Raw genomic sequence first — 13459 nt, 5'->3', positions numbered from 1 at the left:
CTATTAAGATTCTACTGAATGGCTCACCAATTGCAGGAATAGGCCTCAAGGCTGCCTTGGGGATTGTCTGGTTAGGTTTCCCCACTAACTGACATGCATGACAAGACCTGCAAAATTCAGTAACATCTTTCCTTATTCCTGGCCAATAAAAATGACTGAGAATCTTATGATAGGTCTTATTAACACCTAAATGACCTGCTAACGGCGTTTCATGCGTTATGGTCAGTATGTCTTTACGATAAGACTTGGGCACAACTACCTGATGCTTAATTGTCCATTCATCCTCCAACGAAACATCGGGAGGCCTCCACTGCCGCATCAATATGCCAGACTTGACATAGTAATAGCATGGGTCAGGTAAAGATTCACCATCTTTAGCTGCATCATTAAACAAGCAAGAAATACTTGGATCACTGTGTTGTTCAGCAATCAACTCAGTCCTACAAAATGGCTGATCACCACTAACAAAATTAGTATCTACTTCCTGCTGGCTGTCTAATTTGGAAAAATCTCCATCCAACATGTTGTTGAGAAAAGTCTCACTCAAATCAACAGTACTACCCTGGTCTGTACTGACTTTTCTAGACATAGCTCTTGTAACAACACAGGACGGATATAAACCCGCTATCTCGCTTTCAACTGGCTCTGTGACTGAATTCAGAGAAGGCTTATCAACCATTAAGGGATCAACAGTAACTTTATCATGTGCCAAGTCATTTCCCAACAACAAATGAATACCCTCAAAAGGTAATGAAGGCTTAATGCCTACCCTGACAGGTCCAGATATCAAATCTGATGACAAATAAATATCATGAAGGGGAACACTGACAAAGTCACTAGACTCTACACCTCTAATAAGAGCACGAATCCCAGAGTATGACTCTTCAGAAAAGGGCAGAGTATTCATCAACAACAGAGACTGAGATGCCCCAGTATCCCTTAATATCTTTATAGGGGTAGCACAAGACATGTCGCTTCTAAGCGACACTGAACCAGAATTGATAAACGGAGCGAAGCTATCCATAGAGCATTTGGGAATCTTATCCAATCCCATATCAGCTAACTCAGATCTGCTTTTAACTGCTGATGTAACTTCCGGCAATGTTTTGTGCATTGTAACACAAAGACCTGTGGGCTTAGACTCATTCTGAGCTTCCCGTCTCCTTTTCAACGTGTAACATTCACTCATCACGTGACCTACCCGTTTGCAAAAATTACAAGTGACCCTATTTCGAGGACTACCATTCCAATCTGAACTACGTGAACCATGAGATGTAGAACTATTGGAGCCTGGTGTAGAACTCTTCTGTGTAGAGCTACCTCTACCTGTTGCATGTGACTGGGTATTTCTACGTGTAAATGAATTAAATGGCTTACCCGTGTATGTAACCTTATGTGTCAAGGAATAATTATCAGCTAAACTGGCTGCCTCTTCAAGTGTACTCGCCTTTTGCTCATCAACGAACACCTTTACATCACTATGAATACAACGCTTGAACTCTTCTACCAGCACAAGCTGACGCAAACTTTCAAAATCCTTGCCTATTTTCTTGGCTATACACCAGCAATCAAACAACTGCTCCTTAGCTCGACCAAACTCAACGTATGTCTGATCTCTACCTTTTTCACAGTTACGAAATTTCTGGCGGTAAGCTTCAGGCACCAATTCATAACCCTTTAAAATTACCTCTTTCACATAGTCATAATTGGAAGCATTCTCTACACTTAACTGAGTGTAAATTTCCCTGGCCTTTCCAATTAGCACACTCTGTAATAACATAGTCCAGAACTCTTTAAGCCACTTCAAGCTATTTGCAATTTTCTCAAAATGCAGAAAATATTTATCCACCTCTTTTTCCTGAAAGGATGGAACTAACCGAATGTATTTGGTCACATCAAGTCCTGAACCCTGTCTACCGGAAGGACCCGGTTTCTCATCTCTCTCAACCTCTAACTTTTTCATTTGGAACTCCAATTCTCTTTCCCTCTCTCTTTCTTGCCTCTCTCTCTCCTCTCTCTGCACTTCCCTCTCTCTTTCCTCTCTCTTCATTTTCAACTTCTCTAACTGTATCTCATGTTCTCTCTCTTTCTCTCTTTCCTCATATTCCCTCTCTTTCTCTTTCTCCCTTTCCTCTTTCTCCAATCTCAACTTTTCTAACTCAAACTGCTTAAACTTAAGCTCGGCATCAGACTGACCCTCGAACTCATAATCAGATAATGCAGAACTATCAAACTTCCCTATCTCCACTAAATGTTTCAACAAAGTATGCTGCATATCTCTTTTCCTCCATGAAGACTTTATGGACAAACCTAAAAATGTCCCTAACTTAACCAAGTCTTCCTTCTTTAAACTCTCAAAAACATCCTGATCGGGCGCATTAACAAACTGTTTAGGATCAAAATCTCCCATTGTAAATATTTAGCCACTGAATCATTCACCGTTAAAATTAAGCAATCACTTCTCACTTGTGTTTAACTTCAAATATCCGGTGCAAAACAAAAGGGAAACAATCAGTTCCCGGACAAGCTCCCAATTTCTGTTACGGTATTGAAAACGGCAACAGAAAACAGACTCAGTGACTCAATATTACAATGTAAACAATGCTTTATATATAAAATGAGACGTACAGTTTTACAGACAGTTCAACAACAACAACATAAAAAAACATACACATCAGTATTACCGGTCTTTACAAGTTTCCAGTTCACCTTTGCATCCCAAGGAATGTATTCCAGGAATTCCAATGTAAAGACCATTGGATAAACACACAATTCACACAAGTCACAAATTGTCCTAGACAGGTACTTCGCCAGGTTAGCGAATACGAACACAGTACACAGGTTACACAGAACTGGAACAGTCAAGCCTTTGAATGACGTCACACCCGCAGAGCACAACACAGGGTAAATACAGGCATGGAGGTATAATCCACTTCAGATCAGTCACAGCTCCCGCAGAAGCTCACAAACGAGCCGTTCAGAGACGTAGAGTAATGTCACCTTGTGGCAGAACGAACGTCCTTTGCAAAACTGAAAACTTCAGTTTAGAGTCCTTGACGACCTTGTCGGTCAGGTGAGGTCAGCGTGTTAAACAAACTACACAGTCAACACTGTGTATAATAAAGATCCGAACACCAATAAACGTGACTTCCGCAGAAATTCACATAAACCAGACATCAGTACTACTGTGGTACACAAACGGTGCCGGCAAAAAAAAACTGTCCTCCCAAATGAAACTGGCATCACCAGCTCATATCAAAATAATGGACTCGATACGAGAGCGTCGCACACTCTCCTGGCTCCCAGTGGATGCAGCAAAAATACCTCCTCTCTGCACAGAAAACACGGCTTATATACGCTCCAGGTGGATTCAACTATTCTTAGACACAGAATTAACAGCCAATGAACAGCCAGTTAAATAAACAGAGCATTGAACAAGGTGCTTTCGTCCAGGTCCGCGCTGTACATATATAACAGGGCCTGTTATGCTTATAACATATAACACAAAGGTCCGCAGACTAACAGTACATGAAAACGTTAAATAGTCATACATAACAATATAACCTACTCAAAGTTGCAACAACGACCAAAAAAGTCAGGAGAACGAGAACCGTGCTGTCAATTTTCCGGTGGTTTGACTGGAAAGTATTTGAGCATGAATCATTTGATCAAGTCCTCGTGTATATAGCCAGCCGGATCATCATCTATCCATATCGTGATTAACGGACACCGTCTTAAAACGTGCGTGAACTGATCAAATTATTTAAATATTTATTAGGACAATGATTTAAGCATGACCTATTTTCAGGCTGTTATGGAATGTCAGAAACATACAGAACACACCCTTATCATTGTAAAAGTACACGTAAAGTACACGTATCCGTATAACTCATGGAGACAGCTAGGATCAATCCTTAAGATCGGATTCTTTGGCTTACCGAGACGTCTCACGCTGTTCCTTGAGACGGGATTCTTCGACTTATTTAGACGTCTCCCGCATTTCCCTTGAGTATGTAGAGCATATTTACTAACATGACGGACTATTTAAGTAATGTACGACGTTTTACATTAAATTGAAATTCCTTTTCATTTTATTTTATTGTTTGAGGTTTAATGTTTTGTCAGTGTGGTAACTAGGTTGTGAAATTTGCTTTACATCTTGTGCTATCTTGTACCTGCATACTTATGTATCAATACATTTTATACATCAAGTTATAAAAGAATGCTTTACTACGGATATTCTTCATCTAATAAAAAAGAAGCATAACCAGAAATTGTTTGCTCTGCTTCCTGATTAACTATATTGCTTTTGAGTCACTGGATGAGAAAATCTCTTTGACGGTATAGGTCACAAGATTGGATCTAGCTCCCATTTACTTCGTCCGCTTTTTAACTGTTTTTTGTTTCATCATGTACGTGGGAAAGTGTGGTGGATTTCAGATCAAACGGAAAGAAACTCATCGGTAACTTGCCGAAAAGTGACGCTTTTCTCCGGACAATCGGGTCTCTTCCACTAAAAAACACATCATTTAACATGGTGTTAAAGAGTCAACCAAATGAGAAGTAAACCCATTTATATGGCAGCGATGTTGTATTTAGAATGTTAGCGGTTTACAGCGGGCACTCCGGATTTATCTTCTAATGAAACCGACGCAACATAGAACTGAAAGCGGGACTATCTTCAGAGCAGTTAGCACCCAGTCGCTTACAGTGGCCTTTGAAGTTCGAGGTTGCAGCTGTTTTTCACTGCCAATAAAATGGCAACATTTCAAGGTAGCTCTTTCTACCTGGCATTTTCAGTTTCTCTTTAAGTATCTGCGAATAGGGACATGATTTTCAATGCAAACAAATATTTGATGAGGTAAGCTAAGATAAAGCATACGCTGTTGGGTGAAAATTCTCACCCAACTCCCGTGTAATGCGAGTTATCGCGACATTTCGGCCGTCTGAAACGTGAAAGTGACTTCTTCTTTGAAATGGCGTATGCACTACCCTTGCCACGTATCTAAATACATCAGCTGCAACCTCTAAATAACAGATGCTTCAGTAAACGCTCCACACAACGCCTTAATCGATCTAGCGTAGTTTTATTATAATTCCTACATACCAAATCTTCTTAACGTACTCTCTACAGTCTGGCCACTTTAACTGTGGCCTTAAGTTAGCGAGTTTTCCGGCACTCGACGAAGGGCGTCTTTTTTTTCAGACGAGTTTCCTCTACCTCTAAACCGACTATCATAGCACAAATGTCTTAACAAAGAAAGACAGCAGCACCGGTTGAAGATGTGATATCATCTTTGTTTTAACACTTATATCACGTTTTTTGCGTGTTTCACATTCTAGAATTGTTCGCTTATACAACCTAAACCGTAAACCGGTGGCATTTGATAACCTACAAAAAATTACCACCCATTACAGAGAGAGTTAGCTCCCATTACCAGCATACAAAAGTCTGCCCGCAGGTTGTCGCTCCACAATATATTGACACACTATCGATTTTTAGAAGACTAATTCCTGTAGATCATTCTGCTCGTACTCTCTGTTTTAGGATTATGTTTATTCAGTTGTTTAAATGTCACAAGATGGCTGTAGGAAGCAATCAGGCGTGGGTCCAGAAAAGCCGCATGATTCTCATGGAAAGGTAAAACTACATGGACTGCATGTTCTGACTGGTACAAGAAGACAGAGGCATGGTTATATGAAATAATATTATTTAGTCGCCTTGCTGAATGTGTTGACTTATTAGTTTTGATATATTAGGAACAGAAATCATTTGACGGCGTTACGGGGTCTTCAGAGATACATGTACCTGAAGGATAGCACAGTTGGTAGAGCGTCCGCTTCGGACCGGTAGATCCAGGATCAATCCTGGGTCGAGTCACACCTAAGACTTTAAAAGAGGAAGTTGTAACTTCCTCGCTTGGCGTTCAGCATGAAGGGGATAGTGCAACGACTGGTTGACCCGTATCAGTATAATGGCTCGGGCGGGGCGGCTTACTTGCCTTCGGTAAGTCGTCTCAGTGATGCAGCACTAAATAAAAGAGCGGTGGAAATCCGTCCTGTAACAAGGAGGCACATTACACGTGCATGCACCCTAATGATTCCTTCGTCGTCATATGACTGAAAAATTGTTGAGTACGACGTTAAACCCCAAGCACTCACTCACTCACATGTACCTGAAGAAGTGTATCATTTTTTGGTTGAATACACCAACTCATAATATTGAATTATTGGTACCTACTGAAATAACTGATATTGGTATTCATAGGGGTAAAGGACGCAGTAGCCCTATGGGATACTAGATTTGCTTCCCTCTGTACAGCGCTGGAGAACACAATGTATCCCTTCTCATCACAATCATCACTCTATCCACTCAAGGAGACATCAGGGGTAAAAACAGTCCATTGTCGTCACTGTGTATTTGTATTACAATACATATGAGGATGGTTTTCTAACTAACTCTGTGTGCGGATGTAGTACACACGGGGAGAAGTTGCGGGAATAATGTTTTACCGCAAAACTTTTTGTTATTTCCCCAAAATATCCGTCCATTGGTGGACAATATGCGTAAAACATATCTCACAAATGCAGATTTAAATTTAAAAATGGCATCAATGTCTTTTTCAGGAACCTTTAAAGTTACACTATTGCGTCACGCTAGGCTGTTCCTACTACATGGTGTTGTTGATGAAAGGGTTGAAGCGTAACCAGACCAATGACATTGATAACATGTACACATACACGTTTTTATTTCTGACAGAATATGTCTATTTATCTGGGTTTGGATAATAACAATGTAGTCGTCGAATGTGTGTACGTGACAGAAGTAAGGTTGTCATTTCTACACACGTAGTGATGATTATATGCCCTAACCAAAAATTACAGTGGCTACTGGATATGATTTTACAGGCTCGGCTACAGGGTATGATTTTACAGGCGCTGCTACGGGGTGTGATTTTACAGGCTTGGCAACTGGGTATGATTTTATAGGCTCGGCTGCTGGGTATGATTTTACAGACTTGGCTACAGGGTATGATTTTACAGGCTCGGCTACTGGGTATGATTTTACAGGCTCGGCTACTGGGTATGATTCTTCAGGTTCGGTAGGATTTTACAAGCTCGCCTACTGGGTATGATTTTACAGGCTCGGCTGCTGGGTATGATTTAACAGGTTCCGCTTCTGGTTATGCTTTTACAGGCTTGGCTACCCAGTATGATTTTACAGGCTCCAGCGGTAGAGCTCTGAGGCCGATTCCACAAAGCTCTTTTTGACCAGTCAAAATTTAAAAACTTTGTACGATGCTTAATTTTTGAAACTTAAAGTTGAAATCTGGACATACTTGTCTTAAGATAATATCGATGAGACGTACAAAATTTCAATTTCTAAAACCTCAAAATAAGCTTTAAGATTGTGCTTCAAATTTTGACTGAAGTCAGATATGGCTGTGTGGAACCGGACTCTGTAACAGCAGTAAAACATATAATTAACAAAATATTATGTATTACAGGTACTATCCTCTACCAACATACCACAATCTCATAAAACATTCTAGCCACCAATCACCATTCAACTGTGTGTTTTCACGACAAATCAGCGAAGTAATTACCAAAGTGAAGAATGCAAAACATCACTCTCCAGGTGATTCTTAGGAGCTTCCATTGTTTATGTTTTAGAGATAGCTCATCAGACAGGTGATGGTCATTCATACCCACCATACATTTACCATAACACATAACCATGTTAATGTTACCGTCAATCCTATCATAGAGAAACGATCACCTATGCCTACTTGTCACTTAGTAGGGAACTCTCAATACTACCACGAGTGAAGTGAACGAAATTCCATTGAATACTAGTCACAAAATCACCGGTATGGTACGTTTCGTTATGTCGGCATGTAATACCCTAGTACCCAATGTAAATAAATTCCTATACAAGAAAACATACAAACTGGTCATAATCTGTGGCGCCTCGATCGTAAAAGCGTGTCACCACCTTATGTGACCTGCAAGAAAATGTGTGCAGCATGACTTTCTGGTCAAGAACAATAAACATTTATCCTACACACACTTGCTTTTCAGAAGTGTCCGGTACTAGCAAAATGCCACAAGTATTCTGCCAGAACGCCGACAAATTTTCACACATACAATAAATTATTGCAAATCTATACAGAATAGGTAAATATATCAAGAATTATGATCAAGGATTCAAACTACGCAAGGGACGCTACTCTCTGCAGTTAAATTTTAGAAAGTAAATGTCATGTTAGAGTTATGCACAATAGAGGACATCTGCACTTTTTCAGATATACGCCGCATTTTCTGAAACCTGTTCGTCACTGTCACTGTGCAATTGGTATATCAAATTTCTGCTTAATTAAACTAGTCGTTCTTGAGAAGATGCTTAAACGATTTATCCTAACTGCACGCAAAAATATGGTGGCAAAAGTGGGCCACGTTGACAGGTAAATGCTGTGTATAAAAAGGTTCTTACAGAGATAAGGGTATACACAACTCGGTGGCATTTACGGTTTTCATAGATGCACTTCCAAAAACCGAGGAGTGGAGAAAAGAATAAGGACTAGAAGTGCCTGCTGTTGCATGGCTTTCTGGCAGTTTTACTTGACAGTTTTTCCGTCATACTACGACGAGGGGCCATTAGGTGTGTGTACATATATTGAATCTTCACGTGCTCCATCTTCGCCCTCCATCACATTATACTGAAACCAAGCCAATTACACCAGTTTCCTTTCTCAAACCACGTCTGCCTTGAAGTCAGGAGACATGGGATCAAATCCGGGCCGGGTCATACAAAAGGCTTTAAAAATGGTACTGTCTGCTGCCTGGCTTGGTGCTCAGCTCGGCCAGGCTAGAGCAAGGAAACAGGACTGGTTAGCCCGGTGAGAGTGTAATGTGATTGGGTGAGGTGTCTTTGGCATGATTTTGGCAGCACCGACTTGTCTTTCTACAAGAGGATACGTTGTAAGCAAACCCACGAAAACCCATTTTAGATCCTCTCCAACAGCTAGACTAATAGAACACTGCGCCTTCTTATGTAGACGTAGGCTACATGTAGCTGTAATCCGACTCGATGCGATGTCCCTACTCCCAAGAAATCAGTACAGAAACACTAAATAGGCTAATGTGCTCTATGCACCCAACCAGTCGCTGGCGATACCCTTTCCACCGGTGTTGGGGCCTCCGTGGCTCAGCTGGTTAGCGCTAGCGCAGCGTAGTGACCCAGGAGTCTCTCATCAATGCGGTCGCTGTGAGTTCAAGTCCAGGTCATGCTGGCTTCCTCTTCTGCCGTACGTTGGAAGGTCTTCCAGCAACCTGCGAATGTTCGGAGGTTCCCCCCAGGCTTTACCCGGTCTCCACCCACCACAATGCTGGCCGCCGTCGTATAAGTGAAATATTCTTGAGCACGGCGTAAAACACTAATCAAAAAAAAAAAAAATTTCCACCGGTGTCGAACTGGGAATTTGAATTCTCAAAGCCAAAAATAACGTGGAGAAGTGGACCATAATATTGTGAGTTAGGAAATTGGTAAAACAAGGCATGGTATTATGGAATTCTATCTTGTAACAGCCATATCCTATACTCTGTAGAGAGGACTTCGCAAGGTTTAAAATTATCGAGTTGTTCACTGGTATGAGCTTAAAACTTCGAAGGCATGGCAACTTGTTTTAGTGATTCATGCTTGTAATTTGAAAGTTTTTATTTACTTCTTATAATTGGTGTTTAAACCGCCGCGTAACTTGGACGGAGACCGGATATACCATATAAAAACATATAACAATTCACAGGTTGCTGGCAGACCAGAAAGCATCACTAAAAAGACCACTTAAAACTATGCGTAAATATACTTGCATGTGTTTCTTTACATTTTTTGTGAAAAGAGTTAAAGGCATGTGTGCGATTTCAACCAGCATCATGGTGGTGGGTGGTGGGTGGTGTATCCACTGGTTGCTTGCAGACCTTCCCACGTACGGCCAGAGAAGACCATTTAGACTGTCTAAGGGGGAGGAAATATGTTTATGTTCGGGGGGCGAGGGAGAGTGTCTCTTTGTGTGTGTGTGGGGGGGGGGGGGGGAGTAGAGCCGACCATTAATGGACAAACGTATTTTATACCCCGCCGCCTTAAAAAATATAAAACATTTTTGTACATAGAAGGAGAAAGATTTGAACAAATATACCGCTGAGGGATAGAATAAATAGATAGTATTACATATTCAGCTAGCACACGTTCAACACTGTCCCCGCCAACCCTCAGTCCACTATGTTCATGTTTTTCTCCTTGTCCCTATTCTTTAATTAATAATAGTCGAGGGTACTTGTATAGTGAATACACTAGCTCAATTGCAGCTGGCTAACTTCCTGTTTCTTACTTCACCCTGAAAGATATTAGGCTGGTATAACGCCTGGGCGCATCATTGCATCTCACATTGCTGATTGATTCTGTGCTGTCGTAATACCACCATATTCTCACAGTGTCAAAACATGGCGAATATATTCTTTTTAAGGACGTTGATCTTTACTTTTATCATGATTTCATCGAATGTTTCAGGTGAGTAAAATAGCTCGGTAGTCTTTCTGCCTTTCCTGTCTGAGTATGATTCAATATTTGCCCTTTCTATATCTGTAGATGTAAATACAGATGTATGCAACGTGTGTTCCACCGGGGGAATATCCGTCAGCTGAACTAACCCCAAAAAACCTGGGAAAATTATATAAAAGGTCTTGTAGATTTGTAGATGTGTGTGAACAGAAAGGGGTATGTTACATGCCTGCATTATTATTATCATCACACGTTATAACTATATGAGCATAAAACCGTATTAAAAATACCAGCGACAACACTTCAGTCCAGCTCATTGGAATGCTGGTTCGGAACGTGAGGAAGCATGGTTTATACTCCGATGCTGCGGTATTTAGGAGGTGGAGTTTTGTATATTGACGGTGACTAGCGAGTAAATTGTTTTAACATTCTCGCGGTTGACGTCCGTGTGGCCCTTTGCGCAGTCTAACCATTCATTGAGTAGCATTTCACAGCCACTAAACGGCACCATAATTCTCACTATCCTCCCATAAAAATGACCCCCCGCCCCATTTTTAAAAATTGAAAAATCCCTGTGTACGGCGTTAAACCACCATCACGTGAATAAAACGCCAAAACATGTACATTATCCTTGTGAACAGGCATCAGCGCCCCAGTGGTTTGTGTGCTAGTGCAGCACAGTGACCCGAGACTCTCTCATCATTTGGTGAGTTTCAAGGTTTCTCGCTGGTGTCTTTCTTACATGCTTGTCGATGTACGTAATATTTTTTACGTTTTATTGATATTTCCTAAACCCCTTTGCGTCCCAGCATATAATACGCAATGACATATACTGTCCGTTCCTTTGCATCCCTATGTGTTTCAGTTTTCGATGAGCATCCATGAAAGTTAGTGCAAGTAGACGTGTTATATGTCTCTTGCGCGAAGGGGCTGCTATGGTATAGTATCTGATCTGGTCATCCGAACTTCCTTGTTCACCATAAACAACAGTTCAGTATACTACTATGTTCGCTTTACATTACCGCCACTACTAGCCACGCTTGACCTTTGAACGTAGGCTTGTTCAGACTTCCCCTTGTGTCCTCGTGCGGAACTATTTAATCAGCATTCATCAATAAAAATGTCTCGGGTGTCTCTCTGATTATGTTTGCATGTATGTGATAAAGAAAATGATTCTGCTTCATATAATAATATAATTTAAAGATGAGACACAGATTTTGTATTTTCTGACATCACTTCCTGCCAAATCACCGCGACTCCAGTTACCTCGGCGTTGTTCCAAATTTCTATACAAAACTTGCCAGTGGTGGCAGTGAGGTAAAGCATGTACACTTGCGTATGCGCACCGGCTGGTACGTTTATCTCCCCGTATATTACACCGCCTCGCTATGAAGGGATTTAAACTTGACAGATTTAGATTGCTTTTTATGAATTATACATAGGTAATAGGAAATATCTCAATATCACTTTTGCTAATATAATACATTTACGTTCCTACGCGACACGACTTTATATTCAGACATGTATACAGTGTTGCTCTGCTTGACGTTGACTAAAACTGTCTAAAATTCATATCTGCTAACTGACTGAAAGAGAACTGCAGCATGAAATATGCCTTATTTTCCACTTTTTCTACATTTTGTTTTAAGAAAAGAACAGTCTTTAATATCTTGGTCGTGATGCTTCTTGTGTAAAACAAATATTGCTGTTAGCGCTGATTCGTAAGCTCCGCTTTGACAATGTTAAAGGCAAACACACCAGCATGAAGTACATGTCAGTTGAAAGAAAATTAAATATTGCTCCAGAAAAATTGTTTGATTTATTTATCTAGAGTATGTTTCGACCTAGTAAAATTCATTCAAAACTTTGAATTCTACTATGGCGTTTTCTAACCATAATGGGACCAGTGAGGTTACTTTGGCTTTTTGCCACTTGACACATATACATTGCTATATTTCATAATTCAAAATGCATCTCCATTAAGGGCTTAAAATGCATTGAACAAATGGACCTTGAAAAGAACCATTTCCAGTCAAAGATACTGCTGTGACGACATTGACACCCTCTAGGTGCCAAAAGATCACCTTAGAATCCTATGTTTTGCTTGCATTTTAGTCCGGTAAAAAAATTCTATAAAAAGAAATCAAACTATTCTCTTGAACAGTGTTTAAAAGTCAAAATATCTGAAAATATTTTATGTTATTTTTTCTTTGTCTTTAAACCCTTCATCAAATAAATATGGTGATTCACAGTTGATCTGTTATCATTACGAAGAATTTCCGTGTTATCTACAGTTACTTACTTACTTAACCAATGCGGTCGCTGTGAGTTCAAGTCCAGCCGTGGTCGTGGGTTCCGCCGGGCTCTGTCCGGTTTCCTTCCACCCTAACGTTGGCCACCGTCGTATACGTGAAATATTCTTGAGTACACCGTACATCACCAATCAAATAAATAAATAAATAAATATTATCCGTTATGTACCTAACCGGCTTTGTGCCCGGATAAAGCGAAATGTTATAAACAAGTTCTAATAATCATTCAAGCACATTATCATTGTTTTGCTTTAGACAGTGACGAAGTATTTATTTCTTCTTTTTTTTTATCATTTTCTCCTTAAATACATATGGCGTCCTCTAAATTTGTTTTCATCCAGTTTAACCTTTCAGGAAACATCTGAGGAATTGTCAGATAAAAGCAAACAAAAACTTTATCAAAAAAAGAGATACGAAATAACGAGCTATTAAAATTTTTTATCATTTTGTGGGTAATGCAACTTCGCTTCTCATTGTGGTAGTCAGGTAGCCATGCAGACCGATTTATTTGTGATGTCTGACAGGAACGACAGGCCAACAACACAGTAAGACATAGCGTTGGTCTATTCATAATTGCTATACACTGACA

This window comes from Liolophura sinensis, chromosome 2 (genome assembly GCF_032854445.1).
Source record: "Liolophura sinensis isolate JHLJ2023 chromosome 2, CUHK_Ljap_v2, whole genome shotgun sequence".
NCBI lineage: Eukaryota > Metazoa > Mollusca > Polyplacophora > Chitonida > Chitonidae > Liolophura > Liolophura sinensis.
This window is presented reverse-complemented; position numbering follows the sequence as displayed.